We start from the raw sequence: 18,164 nt of genomic DNA, 5'->3' as shown, positions 1-18,164 counted from the left end.
GGGGATCCAGCAGTCCTGCCCTGCTGTTATCTACCCAGTGGACCCTGAGCCCTGACAGCAGGTGAGGTAGTAAAATAAAAAAAAAATGAACAAGAAACAAGCACTGCGCACTGTGGAGAACTCAGAAGTGGCTCAGACCAGGGCAGGGAGCACTTAACTCTCTGGGAAGAAGATAACTGGAGGACACAAAAGCTCCTTCCCCAGGAGAGTCAGGGAAGGCCTCCCAGGGGTGGCCTCTGAGCTGTGTTCTTCCAAAGCTTCTACCCAGCTCACAAGTGTGGTGCTGGGTACACCCACGGAAGGTTAAACATGCACAGCCCGCCTGCTTAGAGAGTGTCAGAGGCCTGGAGGGGCCTCCACTGACCATGGCAACAGACACTGTCCCTGCCCCACATATGCCGAGACCTTCTGAGGCCACTCATTGTTGGCATCCAGCCTTTCAGGTGGGTACAGATTTTCCCAAGAGAGAACCGTGAGCCCTTCTGGGCAGTAAGTACCCTGGAGGTTGTGTGTGTGCATCCTTTACCCATCTTCCCCCTTCAAAGGTCCTTCACCGTGGGGTGCCTGGGTGGCTCAGTTGGTTCAGCGCCAGACTCTTGATTTCGGCTGATCTCACGGTTTGTGAGTTCCAGCCTCGAATCGATTGGTTGGGATTCTCTCTCTTTCTGCCCCTCCCCCCACCCATGTTCTCTCTTTCTCTCTCTAAAATAAATAAGCTTAAAAAAAAAAAAAGGTCCTTCACTGTGTTGCAGTCCTCTCTCCCTCTGTTCCTGCTTCTCTGATGGTGCTTGCCCTGCATGCGTCTCGCCATTTCTTAGCTTCTTGACTCTGCATCTGAGAGAATCTGGAAGGGTCTCCCTGCCTATCTCTTTCTCCCCTCAGCAATTGACCCTCAAGGTAAGTTTCAGGATTTGCTCAGTGAAGGGGTGAGTCTGGGCAACTCCTGTTGTCCCTCAAGAAGCAACAGAGTCACCTCTGGGCCTTTTCCATTTGTTGCCCCAGACTGATGAGCAACACTCCCCACCCCCTGCCCCCCGCATCTCCCTGTGTGTACTGGCCAGCCAAGACCCCTGGGTAGGCTCCTCAGGGCTGCTAGAGTCTATTTGTGGGGATAATAGTCAGTGCTGAGTGCATAGAACACAGTGAAACTGTTCTTTTTGATACATTGGTTGTAATTTCTTGGAAGTGGCTGTGTGACCTTGGGCAAGTTATTTAGCCTCTCTGAGCCTTAGCTTCCTTATCTGTCAAGGAGGGAACATTGTGAGAATTAAAGTTGATGAGTGTAAAATTTCGGGCTATCTCTGAACTCTGTGAAGGTTGAGAAACTGAGGCATTTCTGTCCTGTCCTTCTTGCAGGGCTGTTGTGAGGACTGGAAACAGGGGCTGTGGCTGCTGGACAAATGAAGGCTGTGACTATTCAGGTAGGTCACTACATGTCCTCTGTGAGCTTTAGGAAATGGAGGGAAGGTGTGGAGGAGAGAAGCTGGGCACCTGTGGTACCCAAGGCTCAGAGACTCCTGATTTGCCAGACTCCTGACTCTTTCAAGCCCAGCCTGGATCAGCCAGGAGCTGGAGCTGGACACTGCAGTGACAGTGACACTCCTAACTAGGAGGAAAGAGACAAGACTACAGGGCTGTGATCAGAAAGACACCTGCAAGTCAAGGGGAAAAGGCACATTTGAAAGCTCTAGAATCCTAGCCACTAGATCACCAAGGGGCTGGAAAATGAATGTTTGAGAGCCTGGAAAGGCTGAGGTCGTGATCTCATGTTCACATGAGGGTGGTTGCAAGAAGACCAGAATAATGGGGCGACTGGGTGGCTCAGTCTGTTAAGTATCTGACTCTTGGTTTCGTCTCAGGTCATGATCTCTTCGTTTCGTGGATTCAAGCCCCACATCAGTCAGTTGGGAGCTGACTCCGCACTGTCAGCATGGAGCCTGCTTGGGATTCTCTCTCTCTCCCTCTTTCTCTTTGCCCTGCCCCCACTCACACTGTCTCTGTCCCTCTCAAATAAATAAATAAACTTTAAAAAAAGAAAAAAAAAAAGACCAGAATAGAGAAGTCTTGAAATTGGGAGGAAGCATGGAGGACAAGCAGGCCAACACAACAAATTTCTAAAGGAGGAGTTCCGACTCCCAGTGTGTTCTTGCTGACGGGTGAGCTGCATCTTCTGGACTGTGGCTGAGGGTCAGAGGGCAGGTCAATAGACAGACTACAGCTTCAAAGGGAAAAGGAAGTCTTTAGGGAGATCAGAGTTTCCAGTGAGCTGGGAATTAGGACAAACTGAATTCTCTTCCCCACTCACTAAAGACTTTTCACCTCTAGGAAGGGCTTGTCTTCACCATTTTTTTCTGTCACAAAAATTGCCCTCATTGTCAACTGGCTAATACAAGCAATAGAAAACCTTGACCACCTGCCCTGCTGTTGTCCCCACTGATGGCTCTATCCCTGCCTTCCTCTAGTCCGGCTGTCAGATGACAAAGCCTTGCACACACACACGTGCACACACACACACACATGCATGCGTGCTTGTCCAGCTCAGTGTCTCCCTATTGTTTACTGAGTCAAAATCAAATGTCCTTGTCTGTCTTTCAAGGCTGTCCCAGCTTGGGCACAGTTCAGCTCATTGGCCTCCTCTCCCGCCACTCTGCCCCCAGAGTCCTCTGCTGCTTTGCAGCTTCTGCAAAGTGCCTTGCATTTTCCTACTGCCCTGTTTTTCCTACTGGTATGCCCTCTTCCCCCTTTCCTCCTTCTGCCTTTAAGATATTTATTTATTTATTATTTATTTTTTAATTGAGTGAGAGAGAGAGAGAGAGAGAGAGAGAGACAGAGAGACAGAGAGACAGAGAGAATCTTAAGCAGGCTCCATGCTGACAGTGTGGAGTCAGCTCCCCACTGACTGATGCAGGGCTTGAATCCACGAAACTGAGAGATCATGACCTATGTGGGGCTTGATCCCATGACCCTGGAATCATGACCTGAGCTGAAATAAAGAGCTGGATGCTCAACTGACTGAGACACCCAGGTACCCCTGCCTTTAAAATCTTATCTTTCAGGCTGATTTCCTAAGATTCCTCCTCTAGGAGACTGCCCTTGACCCCTGCTACCATCCATCCCCAGCGGAAACAACTTCTCCATTACACCATTTATCAAAGTCCGACTTGAATTATACAGCCCTGTCTCCTCACTCACAACATTTTATTATGAAACATTTCAAATGTACAGCAAAACTGAAAGAATTTTACAGTTAACACCCATTTCTCTAGCATCTTGTTTCTACTCTTTAACACGTTATCAAGCTTGTTTTTATTACGAATCTATTCATCTTTCCATGCTGCTATCCATCTATTATTAATCCATGTTTTTTGATACAAGTCAAAATAAATCTAGACATCAGTACACTTCTCTCTAAATAATTCTAGATGTAGGGTGCCTGGGTAACTCAGTCGGTTAAGCGTTCAACTCTTTTTATTTATGTATTTATGTATTTATTTATTATTAAATTTTTAAAAATGTTTATTTCTGAGAGAGAGAGCGCGCGCGCGAGAGAGAGAGCATGAGTGGGGGAGGAGCAGAGAGAGGGAGACACAGAATCCAAAGCAGGCTCCAGGCTCTGAGCGCTCAGCATAGAGCCTGATGCAGGGCTTGAACTCACAAACTGCGAGATCATGACCTGAGCTGAAGTCAGACACTTAACCGACTGAGCCACCCAGGCACCCCTCTTTTTTTTCTTTTAATGTTTATTAAACATGAGAGAGAGAGAGAGAGAGAGAGAGAGAGAGAGAGAGAGAGAGAGAGAAAATGCTAGTGGTGGTGGGGGGATGGGCAGAGAGAGAGAGGGAGATAGAGAATCCAAAGTGGGCTCTGTGCTCACAGCAGAGAGCCTGATGTGGACCTTAAACCCACCAGCTGTGAGATCATGACCTCAGCCCTCATCAGACACTTAAACTGTCTGAGCCATCCAGTGACCCCAAACATCCAACTTGTGATCTCAGCTCTGGTCTTGATCTCAAGGTTGTGAATTCAAGCCCCCCACTGAGCTCCATGCTGGGTGTGAAGACAAAAAAAAAAAAAAATAAATAAAAAAAAAATAAATACTTCTAGAGGTATACTATTAATCAGAGCTCTTTTTTACAGTTTTTTTTTCTATTTTGATGTGAAATCCGTATACAATGAAATACACAAATCTTAAGTGTACATTTGCTGAATTTGGACAAGTGGATACACCTGTGCAATCCACCCCCTATCAACATATGGAACATTATCATCATGCAGAGTTTCCCAGCAACCTCCTCCCTGCCTCCACCCTGGGCAACCACTCTTCTGATGGTTTTTCCTGTTTTAGAACTTCATATAAATGAAATCACAGTGTGTACTCTTATGCAAGGCTTCTTCCACTCAGCATATTTTAGACCTGTTACATAAAAGCAGTTGTTTGCTCCTTTTTATTGCTGAGTAGTATTCCATTGTATGGATGTACTATAATTTTTGTTTATCCATTCGCCTGTTGATAGATGTTTGGGCTATTTCCTGTTTGGGGCTATTAAGAATGTAGTTGCCATTGTCAACTATAATTAAAAAAAAGAATATTGTTGCAGTGAACATCCTTTTTTTTTTTTTAATGTATGCTTACTTTAGAGAGAGAAAGAGCAGGAGCATGAGTAGGGGAGGGACAGAGCGAGGGAGAGAGAGAGAATCTGAAGCGGGTTCCCAGTTCTCAGTGCAAAACCAACGTGGGACTCAAACCCACGAACCGTGAGATCATGACCTGAGCCAAAGTTGGATGCTCAACTGACTGAGCCACCCAGATGCCCCTACTGTGAACATTCTTGAACGAAGCTTTGTGTAGATGTATGTTTTCATTTTCTTGGCTAAATGTGGAATTAAGTTGGTCTTTTTCTTACTCTGGATTGTGAACTTTTTGAGGGCTGATTTATTTAGTCTCTAGCCCCAAGCACAATGCCTTGTTACATGGTAGGTTCTCAGTAGACATTTGTTGAAATGAAACATAATTCAAGCACTACATAATTTTCTTATATTCTATATAATATGCACCTCTCATTTACTATGGGCCCAGTAAGATATGAGCATTATTCCAATCTTCCATTGAGCCTCCGAGGTAGGAATTATCCCATATTACAAGTTAGGAAACAGGCCAGGAGAATCTAGGTGAGGTGTTGGAAGTCACAAAGTAGGTGAGGGGAAGAGACAGGATTTGAAAGTGATACTGTTTGTGTGAAGCATATTCCTCTACGCTGCTTTGCTTCTCTGAAGGTCTCAGCTCCTTTAAGTGGAATCCTTGGAGTGACTGTCCCAGTTGACCCTTTATCTACTCTCAATGACTAGGCAAAGCAGGCTCTTTCCCTTCCCTCTATTCCCATTAGTCACGTGGAACTCCAGAACTCACATACCTTGACAGAGGCCAAAACTGCACCCCTCCGGATGGAAGGCATACAGTTTACCTCAAAATCCTGAGTGTCAACAGGTAAATGTGGACAGAGAAGTGGAATGGAAAGACCACCACTATGCAACCAGCACAGTAGAGACTGGTTTAGGCAAGACTCATGAATGGATGTGAAATCTAGGGGATAATTTTGATGAGGAGCAGGATGTAAGCATGTCTTAAAGTGCCTCTCCACAGATTGCTTATTAGTTCCAAGGGGAAAATACAACAACAATACACTGGAAAAATCAGAAAACACCGTAACTTGATGATTGAAATTCATACCACTAGTGAGGGGCAGATGGACACCACATGCCTCCTGATACGATGCCCTGAGGAGGACATGGCATCATTTCTACTGTATTCTAGACTGAATCTAACCATGAGAAAACATCAGACACCCAAATGAAGTACATTCTATTTTTTTTAAATTTTTTAATGTTTATTTATTTATGAGCGTGAGAGAGACAGAGCACGAGTGGGGGAGGGGCAGAGAGAGAGGGAGACACAGATTCCGAAGCAGGCTCCAGGCTCTCAGCTGTCAGCACAGAGCCCGACGCGGGGCTTGAACTCACAAACTGCAAGATCATGACCTGTGCCCAAGTGGGACGCTCAACCCACTGAGCCACCCAGGTGACCCTAAATGAAGTACATTCTAAAAGAGAGAGAGAGTGAGCAAGAGAGAGCACTATATTCTTCAAAAGTGTTAATTTCATAAAACGCACATACATACACATGCACATACATACAAACGCTGTGAAAATGTTCCATATTAATGAAACCTACAGAGACATAGCAACTGAATGTAATATTTAATCCTAGACTGGATCCTGTTTTGGAGGAGAAAAAAATTAGGGACACTACTGAGTCAAGTGACAAAACTGAAATACGGATGGTAGATTGGATCAAACTCCTGAGTCAATTTTAACTTACTGAGTTGATATCTGTATTGTGGTGATAAGATATATATTTATTATTAGAAATGCACACTGAAGTATTCAGGGGTTAAAAGCCATCATGTATGTGATCTACCCTCAAATGGCTCGAAAAATATGTTTTTGTTGTGTGTGTGTAGTACATAGAGCAAATGGGGAAAACGTTGAAAAGAAGTGAATTTTGGTAAAGGGTATATGAGAGTGCTATATACCATTTTTATCCTTGCAGCTTTTCAATGAGTTTGAAATGGTTTCTAAACAGAAAGTTTGGAAAATGCTCTACTGCAAGGTCCCTGGAATCCTAATTCAGTCAGTGAGGACTGTGCTGACAAGAACTCCATGGACATGAGCATCTCTTTTCTAAATATGTTAGTTTGTTCCAACCTGCCAAATGTGTGATCTCAAGCTAAGTGAAAAAGTGCCAAGGACCTACAGTGGGCATCTTCTAAAAGAATCCCTTCATCTTGGTCCCCTCTCAGAACATCTTTCCCACAGCAGGCTCTCACTAGAGGCTTGTTAAATCGGCTGGGTTGCTTTTGGCTTGTGAGTGATGGTGGTGAGCTCTGAATGGGTCTGAGGGCTGGGTCCTGCCTCCTTCTCTCCTATTGATCTGCTGCATGATGTCAATCTCCTTATCCATGGGTGATGGGTTTGGACCAGAGCAGAGGTTGTAAATTGGCAACCTGAGAGCCGCCAGTCCACAGACATTTGTCCTATATGGTATTTAATTTATTATTATTATTTTTTTTAATTTAAGAGAGCGAGAGAGAGACAGAGAGAGAAAGAGAATCCACACTTAGCGAGGAGCCCAATGTGGGGCTCGATTCCACGACCCTGGGATTGTGACCTGAGCTGAAATCAAGAGTTGGACATTCAACCAACTGAGGCACTCAGAAGCCCCTTTTTAATTAATCAATTAATTTTTATGTCCTACATGGTACTTGCTGACATTCAACAGCCAGGACACTGCACATAAAAGTTTGGCTCCATCTTCTCCAACCACACAGGGCCCACGTTTCCAGCAACTGGCAGCAACTGATTGGAGTTGGGGCATGTGCCCTGTGCTCTCCACAGTCTCCAACCCACTCTTCTTTTTTCTTCATTAAAAAAATTTTTTTTAATGTTTATTTTATTTTTGAGAGAGAGCATGAGCAAGGGGAGGGGTACAAAGAGAGAGGGAGACACAGAATCTGAAGCAGGCTCCAGGCTCCGAGCTGGCAGCACAGAGCCCACTGTGGGGCTCGCCTTGAGCCCATGAACCGGGAGATGATGACCTGAGCCAAAATCAGAGGCTTAACCGACGGAGCCACCCACGCGCCCCCCAGGCCACTCTTTTATAACTAATCAGCTTTCTCATTTACAGTTTCTGCTTGGTCTTTGGCCTGGAAGCCCTCAAAGGACCTTCCAGTTCCCATCTTCTCTGACCATATCTGATCTCTTTAGGGATTTCACATGATGAACGAGAGGTTGGATGGAGTGAACAGTGAGGTGCAGAAGAATAACAGAACCAAAATGAGAGTTGTGTCAAGTACAGAGGCTTACAAAGGGCCAGACCGTGGTTCCAGACATTGACATAACCACTGGAGTTCCAGATGGGATGGGATGCTTGGAGTCAGAGTTGGGAAGAAATTAGGAGGTCGTATTTAGGACTGAGGGTCAGGACAGAGGATGGAAGAAGAATTGAGGGAAAGCCAGGTTCCTGGGGAGAGTACCAAATACCTGGAACTGAGGGCATCACTGTGTGCAGTCTTGGGGTCACAGCTAAGAGCAGTTATGATTTGTAGCCAGGAAGTGGATCCTAGAGAGAAAAGGGAAAGGGAAGAAAATTTCAAAATCAAGGTACAGTGGCAAGGAATGAAAGGACGTGGTGTTTAGTTCCAGATCTGCCACTTACTAATTGCGTGATCTTGGGCATATCACGCCTCATCCCTGAATCTGTTTCCTCAGCTTCAGAATAGGGATGACAATACAAGCCCTGCCTAACTCAGAGTTATAGAAGGGCTAACCAGCAGTACCAGAGAGCAAAGCACTTAGTAACTGGGGAAGCACTATCCCAAAGTGAGATAAAATCTAGAAGGTGTAATTGAGCCTTAGAATTCTGGAGCTTGAAGCTATTAGAATTGAAAAGAGTTCAGCAAGGTTACTACATATAAAGTTAACATACAAAAAGGAATAGCATTTCTATATACCAGTAATCATTTACAAAATGTGATAGGAAAAAAATAAAATCATTGTGGTACCTAGGAATTAACCTCACAATAGGGTTGTAAGACTTCTACAGAAAAACATAAAACTTTACAATTTTTATTTTTTTTAATATTTATTTATTTTTGAAAGAGGGGGGAAAAGAGTGCAAGCGGGGGAGGGGCAGAGAGAGGGAGACACAGAATCTGGAGCTTTCATTGTCTGCAACGCTCTCATTTAACGAACAGTGAATTTGAGGCCCCAAGAGGAGAAATTACATAGCAAGTTTAGGAGAGAGGGGGGCGCTGTGCTCCATTAGTTTTAGAGTGGAACCCCCTTCTGAGCTCCCTCTGGGAATAGGTGAATAAAACTAAGCAAAGGAAGAGGAAAAAGGGACCTAGTTAGGGGATTTGTGTAAGGGAAGGCCCCCAAACTGTGTGTTTTATCACATTCGCTCGAAAGGGACAGGTCTTTGTAACTAGTCCTGTGGTTACAGGAACAAGGAAATACTTAGGGAACCTTGAAAGAGGTAGTCTCATTTCGAGGGAAAGGAGGTCCCCCATTGCACATTACGAGGCATGCACAGTGAATGAAATCACAGAAAGTGAGAGGTGAGAAGACCATCTTGTTCTACCTCCCGTGATAGAGATGAGGAACCTGAGGCCCAGAGATGGAAAATGGCTTGCCCAAGGCCATACGGCTTGTTCCTGGAAGAGCTGGGACCGTAACAGGGTTTCTTAACTTGTAATCCAGGGCTTTTACTCCATGTGCCAGTTTGGATTGCGTATCCGGCAAATAAGAGACTGATGGTGGCTTATACCATTGGAGACTTATTGACTAACGATGGCTTTTAGAGATAGGGGTTACTTTCCTCACTTTACAAGAGGTCCAGAGGGGGACAGTCAGATAGGTGTAGCTGCCAGAGGATGCTAAGGACCTAGTCTTCTCCTATCTTGCCACTCTTCACCTTCAGCCCATGACTTTTGTCCTTACCATCGTAAGATGGCTGTATCACCTCTAGGCATTGTGTCTGTATTCCAGGCAGCTGAGTTTGTCTTTTTATAAAGACTTACCTGAAAGCTCTGCTCCATCCAGTGAGGCACATAGCAATCCCAACTGCAAAAGGAGTCAGGATAAGTGTCCAGGCACTAAAGTAGGAGGTGGCAGGGGACTTTTGAGTAGTTAGTATCTAATGTTTGCTGCATCACTATGCTACACCATTTCATCTCTATCTATCTATTAAATATTTTATTTTTATTATCTTTTTGTTTAAAAAAATTTTTTTTGAATATTTATTGATTTTTGATAGAGAGAGAGAGAGAGAGAGAGAGAGAGAGAGACAGAGCATGAGAGGGGGAGGGGGAGAGAGAGAGGGAGACACAGACTCCGAAGCAGGCTTCAGGCTCCGAGCTGTCAGCACAGACTTTATTTTATTTTTTTAAAGTAATTTCTACACCCAATGTGGGGCTCAAACTTACAACTCCCAGGATCAAGAGTTGCTGACTGAGCCAGACCGGCACCCCTATGCTACACCATTTTATTTTTAAATTTTTAATGTTTATTTATTTTTGAAAGAGAGAGACACAGTGTGAGCAGGGGAGGGGCAGAGAGAGAGAGGGAGACACAGAATCTGAAGCAGGCTCTAGGCTCGGAGTTGTCAGCACAGAGCCTGACGTGGGGCTTGAACTCACAAACCGTGAGATCATGACTTGGGCTGAAGTTGGACGCTTAACTGACTGAGCCAGCCAGGCACCCCTTTGCTACAGCATCTTAAAGATGAAAGAAGGAGTGGGTGTAACAAACTCCTGCCTGAGAATCAGAAAATAGGTTCAAGTTTGGATTCTGCCACTTATTTGTGGGTCTTTGACATGTATCAGTTACCTCACCTGAAAATGGTTTGGGCTAAGTGACCCCAAAAAACCCTTCTGGCTCTTAATTCTATGACTCTATCCTATTCAAATCCTAATCCATGTACTTTTATTTCTCTCTCTCTAGGGAATTCTAACATAAACATTATAAATTATGATAATAATTGGTATGTAAAAATTGCGTATTTATCTGATAAGTGTTTGTACCAGGAAATTTCAGCCAGAGGTTCCTACCTTGAGAGCATCAAGGTATCTCCATAAACGTATTTTCTTCTAAAAGTTGTAAAGTTTTGGGGCGCGTGGGTGGCTCAGTCGGTTAAGCACCTGACTTCTGATTTCATCTCAGGTCATGATCTCACGGTTGTGAGATTGAGCCCCATGTCAGGCTCCACGCTGAGCACGGGAGCCTGCTTGGGATTCTCTCTTTCTTTCCCCCCACTTCTCTCTCTGTTCCTCCCAAGAGCACATGCATGTGCGCGGGCCCTCTCTCTCTCTCAAAATAAATAAATAAACATTAAAAAAAAGAAGTTTAGGGGCGCCTGGGTGGCTCAGTCGGTTGAGCGGCCGACTTTGGCTCAGGTCATGATCTCGCGGTCCGTGAGTTCAAGCCCCGTGTCGGGCTCTGTGCTGACAGCTCAGAGCCTGGAGCCTATTTCGGATTCTGTGTCTCCCTCTCTCTGACCCTCCCCCGTTCATGCTCTGTCTCTCTCTGTCTCAAAAATAAATAAACGTTAAAAAAAAAAATTAAAAAAAAAAAAAGAAGTTTATGTTAAATCTGGAGGTGGGGAAACAGAATGAACCTGTACTTTGAGAAAAAAATCTACTAGGGCAGATGCATGTTTACACGAAAATTACCACGTATGTGGTGAGTGCTGTGGTAGGCAGAGAATGGGTGCAGGACGAGGTGTATGAACTGGAGAGGGTGGTGCCTAAATTGTGTAACTTGGACTGAAGTAGGTGGGAGAGAGGGCTTGGAAGTAGCTGTGGCAGGAAAGAGAAAAGGGACTGAACCAGAACAGCATCAGTGTTGGTGGAGATGTTTCTGATGCAGAAGGAATATCTGGTAGGCCTGAGGTGGGGAGAAGGGAGGGAATAACTGAGAATGGCTTTTGAGTGTCTAGCTTGGGATACATAAAACATGGTGACTTTATCACCTTAAAGAAGGAATGGAAGATTCCAACACTTTTGAATTTTCCCAGCCATCTGACTTCTAAGGAGCTCACAGCTTATTCTATTCTTGAAGCCCCAGGACAGGCATTGGGGCTGGCTACTCCAGGCAGCAGGAAGGATCAGAGTAACTTTTGAAGCTCCCACCTGTGTGTTTTCCTTAAGCATGCACAGTTAAGTGCATGCTTGAACAAAATCTGTGGGCTTTGGTATGAAATAATGCTAATTTCATCAGGACAGGAAACCTATTTTATTTACCTTTTTATAAATGCCCCTCACTGTGTGGCCTTTTCTGATGTGCAGATCATCATTCAGTATCTGTTGGATGAATGAATTCAGGCTTGCAATGGTAGTTCCCCTGCTCTGGAGTCTGGGTGTGAAAGAGGGGAAAAGCTTTGAGTTTGGTCCCAGGACACCTGCCTTATTAATTAGTCATTTCAGTTCTCCGTGATTGGCCTAAAGTTCTTTCCAGGGCTCCAAATTCATAGTTCTATAACTTTTCCACTTATCCTTTTATCCTTCATTCCTTCATCTTTGTATAGGCTATAAATACTTCTTTAAAGTCATTCTGAGTAGTACTCTGTAAATGCTTGCTAAGTGCTAGGCACCAAGCTAAGTACTTTATTTATATCAACACATTTGATCTGCCTAACAACCCTAATAAGGTAGGTGTGACTATTATTCATTTTACAGTTAAGGAAACTGAGGTACAGAGAGATTAAAAATCTCCCGCAAGCTCACATAACTTGTAGGTTGCAGTTCCCAGATTTGCACACAGGGACTCAGGGTCCAGAGTCCAAGTTTACCTCACTATGCTACCTCTAGGTCACCGTAACAGGGGCTATGACAGGCTGGTGACTTGCATTATCTCATTTTTTACTAAGGCAATTAAAGCTTAATTTCCCAAAGTTACACACAAAGTAGCAGGGCTGACCTTGAACCAGGGCTTTCAACCAAGTCCAGTGTTCTTTCTGGTAACCAGCCTGCTCTACAGGTTGACTGACTACATGTCCCAGTGCCTGGTTGCCTGAGTTAAAAGCACCACACTTGATTGCTGGCTTGTGGTCATTAGATAAATTACTAAACTTGTATTTGTTTCTCATCTGTAAAATGAGAATGGGAACATTGATACCAATTATAAAGCATTGTTTTGGCAACTAAATGAGTTTTTGGGTGTCACGTACCTACAAGAGTGCTTGGGACATAATAAGCACTCAAGAGGCGTTAGCTGTCCCTTTTCCTTCTGAACCACTGCTATCCAGCAGAAATATATCGCGAGCCAAATAGGGATTTTAAGTTTAGCGGCCATATTTTAAAAAGCAAACAAACAAACAAACAAAAATTATTTTTAAAAATGCTTATTTGTTTTTGAAAGAGAGGGAGAGAGAGCACAAGCGGGAGAGGGGCAGAGAGGAGACAGAATCCCAAGCTGGCTCTGCGCTCAGCACAGAGCCCCACCTAAGGCTGATCCCCAAATCATTTTCCTGGTATCAAGGCTTGAACAGAAATCAAGAGGAGGCTGAACCGATTGAGCCACTCAGGTGCCCCATGAAATTATTCTAAATGTGTTTTATTTAACCAAATATATCTAAAACTGTAACCAATTTTGTAATCAACTATCCAGTTTATAATCAATATAAAATTATGAGATTTTTATATATGTTTTCTACTAAGTCTCGGAAATTCGGTGTGTATTCTACACCTACAGAACATTTCAACTTGAACCAGCAACGTCACTTGTGGCTGGTGGCAGCGCAGCCCTGGAGAGGCCCCACACCCGCGTCCCTGTCCCCCTACGGTTCCTTCCCGCGACCAGCTGGCCCGCGCCCTAGGCCCCGCCCCGCGCCCCTCCCAGGTTACATCACAGAGCCCGCAGGCCCCGCGGGCGGGGAGACCCGGGCCCGGCCGCGTGTGCCCGGCTGCTCGCATCCTCCCAGTTCCAGGTACCCAAGTTCTGAAAGGAAGCAACGTCCAGCACAGGGCAGCGGCGGCGGTCGGTGTGCCCGTCGGCCGCCCGGGCCCTAGCGGCCGGGAGAGGGGAGTCTGAAGCCCCCATGCGTACCTCGCCCCAACGGCCCTTCGCTCGCGCCGCTACCACTGCGAGGTCGAGGCGGCGGGGCCGGCGCCCATTGGCTTGCCACAGCCCTCCGCCCTCCCCCTCACCGCGCTTATTGGCCGGAGCCGCGGCGCCCGCGGGATAGGCGGTGGCGGCGCCCCGCCCCCGCGCCGGCCCTCAAGAGAGCGACGAGGAAGCGGCCGCCTCCCTGCGCCCCGCCCCACGGGCTTGCTCGGTGGCTCCGGCTCCTCCCGACTTCTCCCGGCTCCTCCCGGCTCCTCCCGGCCCTCTCCCGGCTCCCTCCGGCTTCGGCTCCGACGCGGCGGCGGCGGGTAGGTGCGGCGACAGGCGGGGCCCGATCGGAGGGGCGGCCTCTCCATTCTCCCGGGGGCTGCCCGAGCCGCTCTCTGCGGCTGCCCGGGACCCCGCAAGGCCCGCCCGGGGCGGGGAAGGGCGGTGGCCGCAGGCCTGCGGGACGCGGGGGCGGGAGGGCAGGGGGCCTGAGGGCGTGATCTTTCTAGGCTTCGGGGCGCGATCCCGGGGCCCCTTGGGGCCGAGCGGGCTGAGAGGACCGGCTTCGGGCGTCTGGAGCGTGGGGCTGAGCGGCACGCCTCGGGCTCGGGATGGGGCTGCGTTCGGGGAGCGAGGGTCGGCTGCGGTCTGGGGCCCTGGGTGGGGCTCGGGGACGTAGGAAAACTCAGAGGTCGTTCCGTGAGGCTTTGTGGGGGTCAGTTGAGGTGGAGCTGATGCGAGCTAGAGAGCGTGCCCAGTCCGGGGTTACGGGCGGGGCTGAGGGGCGGTCTGGAGAACCGGGCCCCAGCCTAGGCTCCCTGCGTGCGTCCTCTCCGGCACTGGGCAGACTAAGCGTTGGGTTGGGGGACTAAGTGTGTGTGGCTCCGAGACGGCGAAGTAAGTATGGGGATGGGAGGATTGGGACGGGGACCGGGAGGGGGCAGTTGGAAACGTTACCCCGAACCGAGATGGTGGTTTAGCACTTGGACCAGGTTCTCCGCTGGTGTGTTGCCTGAACTCTTTTTTGGTGAAATTACCCCGTGGGGGAACGTTGGGGTTTTTGCTTCCACCCAGGAACGTGTAAATTAAATGCATTTACTTCTTTTCGGAGGAAGCAGTGATTACGCCTCGTTTTGTGTTTTAGGACCCAAACCTGGGGTGAAACGTGCTTCTCGGGAAGGTTAGTGTTACCCAGCTTTCTTCTGGAAACCCCCTTTCTCCTTTCCCTCCTCTGGTTCGGTTACAGTATTGCTCCCTAGGGCCTCTCGATTCCCTCTCCCTGGCTGCATAGCATTGCAGTGTTTCGTGTGTGTGTGTGTGTGTGTGTGTGTGTGTGTGTGTGTGTGTCTCCCGCCCGTTTCCCTGCTGCTGAGCTTTTGGCAACTGCCACTGCGCTTTCCCAGGGATGGTTGTGGCATTGCATCAGGGGATATTTGTGCTTGTAATTTGCTCACTCAGCCCAGGGGGGGGGGGGGGGGGGGGGGGGGGGGGGGGGGGGGGGGGGGGGGGGGGGGGGTGCAGAGATTGCCGGGGGGGGGGGGGGGGGGGGGGGGGGGGGGGGGGGGGGTTGCCGTCAGCTCGGCTGGGTAGGCAGAGAAATGGGTGTGGTGAGGGAATACAGCTGCTCTAGGCCTATAGGGTAACACTGCCAGTCATCAGCTCAAAGAGATTCAAAGAGCAGCAGCAACAGCTATTTTTATAAATCAGTCCTGAATCCAAGCTGAGCACATGGATTTAGAGTGAACAGTTGTCATGCTCTAACTATTACCGGCTGGGTGTTTGGTAGACAACATTGGAGTTGCTAAGCGAGAACTGTACAGGGCAGCCGGTACTTGAAACTTTTTAACTTTGCTCTTCTCACACCTCTCTGGGATGGCACATCTCCCCCCCCCCCCCCCCCCCCCCCCCCCCCCCCCCCCCCCCACCCCCCCCCCCCCCCCCCCCCCCCCCCCCCCCCCCCCCCCCCCCCCCAGTGTCTTTCAAAACTTGAAGTGGTTTGATGGTTCAGGCTACTTTTCAAATGAAATGTTTCTCTATCATTGGTAGTCTTCCTCTCACGTTTGGCTTAAAAATAATAAAGCTGTCACCTTTTGAGCACTTGCTATCTTCCGGGCACTAGTAGGTATTTATTTACAGATGGGGAAATTGAGACTGACAGGAATAAGGAGTCACACAGATAGTTAAGTATCAGAAGTGGCATCCATATCAAGGTCTCTCTGACCCTCTCTGCCCTCCCCTCCCCCAGTAGTTCAGAAACTTGAAATTTTTGATTCACACTGGGGTGACTCAAGTGCTTGAGAATTTATTCATGCAAAGTAATCTCGCTAGAGACTGATAAACCAGATACCAGTTTATTTACATGGAAAGTATAAAGTGCCATGTACACAATTGGAATTAATTATCCACTGGCACCTCCTTTGTTTCTGGGCAGCCAAATCAGTAATAAAAAGGCAGTTGATTATAGAATGGGAACTAAGGGCCCTGGATGTTTTTAGGCGGATTTTTTTTTTTTAACGTTTATTTATTTTTGAGACAGAGAGAGACAGAGCATGAATGGGGGAGGGTCAGAGAGGGGAAGACACAGAATCTGAAACAGGCTCCAGGCTCTGAGCTGTCAGCACAGAGCCCGACGCGGGGCTCGAACTCACAGACCGCGAGATCATGACCTGAGCCGAAGTCGGCCGCTTAACCGACTGAGCCACCCAGACACCCCTTTAGGCGGATGTTTTAATCAAGTTACTGAAACCTAGTGAGTCTTCCTTCTTCTCCCAATTGTATGAACACATATATTGATGTTTGACAGTGCTGGGAAGATTCTAAAAACATTTTCCCACTTTGTCTCAGTTGTGTGTGTGTGTGTGTGTGTGTGTGTGTGTAAGTTATTCTCTTCATATATCTGTCATCTCAGCATATATTTATCTGTGTTAAAATTCTCAAAATTACAAATAACCTTACATTACATGTTAACATCATTTTCCATTGTTTGCTTGACAGTGAAGGAAGCACCTGGATTTTATTATGTCTAGGTGGCTTAGGTCTATCTTTACTTTTTGTTTTTTTGAGGGTATGAAAACTTTTTAAATTACATACTCTGGCTTTCAGGGGAGAGTAGGACAGGTTTCCCAAGCTTGCTTGAAATGATTTGAGAGCTGGGAGAGATACTGCCTTGTGATATTTATTTCAGTTACGGATTGGGGGTCTGTATGGAAGTACGTGTTCCCCTGTGTGAAGGGGGACTTGTGTGGTTTGAATCTCTTTCTTACATCAGGTTAGGTGGGTTAGCTTTAGTCAGAGAGACTGAGTTCTTTTTGATTTCAGTGTCTTGTTCTTTTTCCCAATTTTGTTTTTGAATTTGGTGATCCGTCTTTTATCTCTTTAAATTTGTGAGGTTGACACTTCAAATTTAGGCATTGCTTTTCTCCATTGTCCTCGTCCTCTTTCTCCTTCTCTTCCTTCTTCTCCTCCTCTTCTTTCCCCCCCTTTTTTATTATTATTATTTTAAGTAATCTCTGCCCCCAACATGGGGCTCAAACTCATGACTCTGAGATCAAGAGTCATGTATATGCTCCACTGACTGAACCAACCAGGCACCCCCTTCTTCTTTTTTATTTTTATTATTTTTCTTGGTTTTTTTGTTTTTTGTTTTTTAATTTTTTTTTTAATGTTTATTTTTGAGACAGAGAGAGACAGAGCATGAATGGGGGAGGGGCAGAGAGAGAGGGAGACACAGAATCGGAAGCAGGCTCCAGGCTCTGAGCCATCAGCCCAGAGCCTGACGCGGGGCTCGAACTCACGAACCGTGAGATCGTGACCTGAGCTGAAGTCGGACGCTCAACCGACTGAGCCACCCAGGCGCCCCTATTTTTATTATTTTTTAAAAAATGTTTGTTTATATTTGAGAGAGAGGGAGAGAGAGAGAGAGAGCCAGTGCTAGCGGGTGAGGGGCAGAGAGAGAGGGAGACACAGAATCTGAAACAGGCTCCAGGCTCTGAGCTGTCAGCACAGAGCCCAGTGCAGGGATCATGACCTGAGCCAAAGTCAGACATTTAACTGAATGGGCCACCCAGGCACCCCTCCTTCTTTTTTTTAAATATTAAGCATGGTTAGTTGATGTGCAGGTTTTATGTTTCCTTAAAATGTAAGAAAATCTTGAGAAGCATTTTGACCCATGGAAGTCATCTTGGTGGTTCATTTTATTTGGTCCATTTGAGAAGGAAACTGAGGCAGGCCTGAGTGGCTCAGTGGATTAAGTGTTGACTGTTGATTTCAGCTCAGGTCATTTCATGGTTCTTGGGATTAAGCCCCGCATCAGGCTCTGTGATGACAGCATGGGGGCCTGTTTGGGATTCTCTCTCCCTTCTCTCTGTTCCTCTGCTGCTCACATAGCATGCACACTCTTTCTCTCTCAAAACTTAAACATTAAAAAAAATAAGAAAATATTTTATTTTGAGTAACTTTGTTTACAGAAGAGTTGTAAAGATAGTACAAAACTTCATCTA

General features: G+C 46.8%; 1 protein-coding gene and 1 long non-coding RNA gene across 16 annotated transcripts in view; one reads left to right on the top strand and one right to left on the bottom strand.

Annotated features, from left to right (window-relative positions):
- Positions 1 to 1,339: 1,339 nt before the first annotated feature.
- MAP4 (microtubule associated protein 4) overlaps positions 1,340 to 18,164 on the top strand; it is a 206,183-nt gene continuing 189,358 nt past the window's right edge. For 3 of the 12 annotated variants that reach the window (XM_042929183.1, XM_042929182.1, XM_042929179.1), the window contains exon 1: positions 13,485 to 13,985. The gene's annotated coding sequence lies outside the window, so the exon portion shown is untranslated. Of the gene's footprint in view, positions 1,422 to 13,479; positions 13,986 to 14,809; positions 14,846 to 18,164 lie in introns of those variants that run through there. The other 9 variants (XM_042929193.1, XM_042929192.1, XM_042929191.1 and 6 more) reach the window with 6 other exon arrangements.
- Positions 7,314 to 13,704, bottom strand: LOC122214286. 4 transcript variants are annotated; one of them, XR_006199825.1, is made up of 5 exons: positions 13,304 to 13,385; positions 11,856 to 11,967; positions 9,636 to 9,678; positions 8,098 to 8,176; positions 7,314 to 7,475 (listed from the first exon to the last, which is right to left on the bottom strand). It is a non-coding gene; the product is annotated as an uncharacterized LOC122214286 (long non-coding RNA). The 4 variants fall into 4 exon arrangements; XR_006199823.1 differs by lacking the exon at positions 7,314 to 7,475 and having other exon boundaries at positions 7,646 to 8,176; XR_006199824.1 differs by lacking the exons at positions 7,314 to 7,475; positions 9,636 to 9,678; positions 13,304 to 13,385 and adding an exon at positions 13,660 to 13,704 and having other exon boundaries at positions 7,646 to 8,176.

Source organism: Panthera leo, chromosome A2 (genome assembly GCF_018350215.1).
Source record: "Panthera leo isolate Ple1 chromosome A2, P.leo_Ple1_pat1.1, whole genome shotgun sequence".
Taxonomy (NCBI): Eukaryota; Metazoa; Chordata; class Mammalia; order Carnivora; family Felidae; genus Panthera; species Panthera leo.
This window is presented reverse-complemented; position numbering and strand designations above follow the sequence as displayed.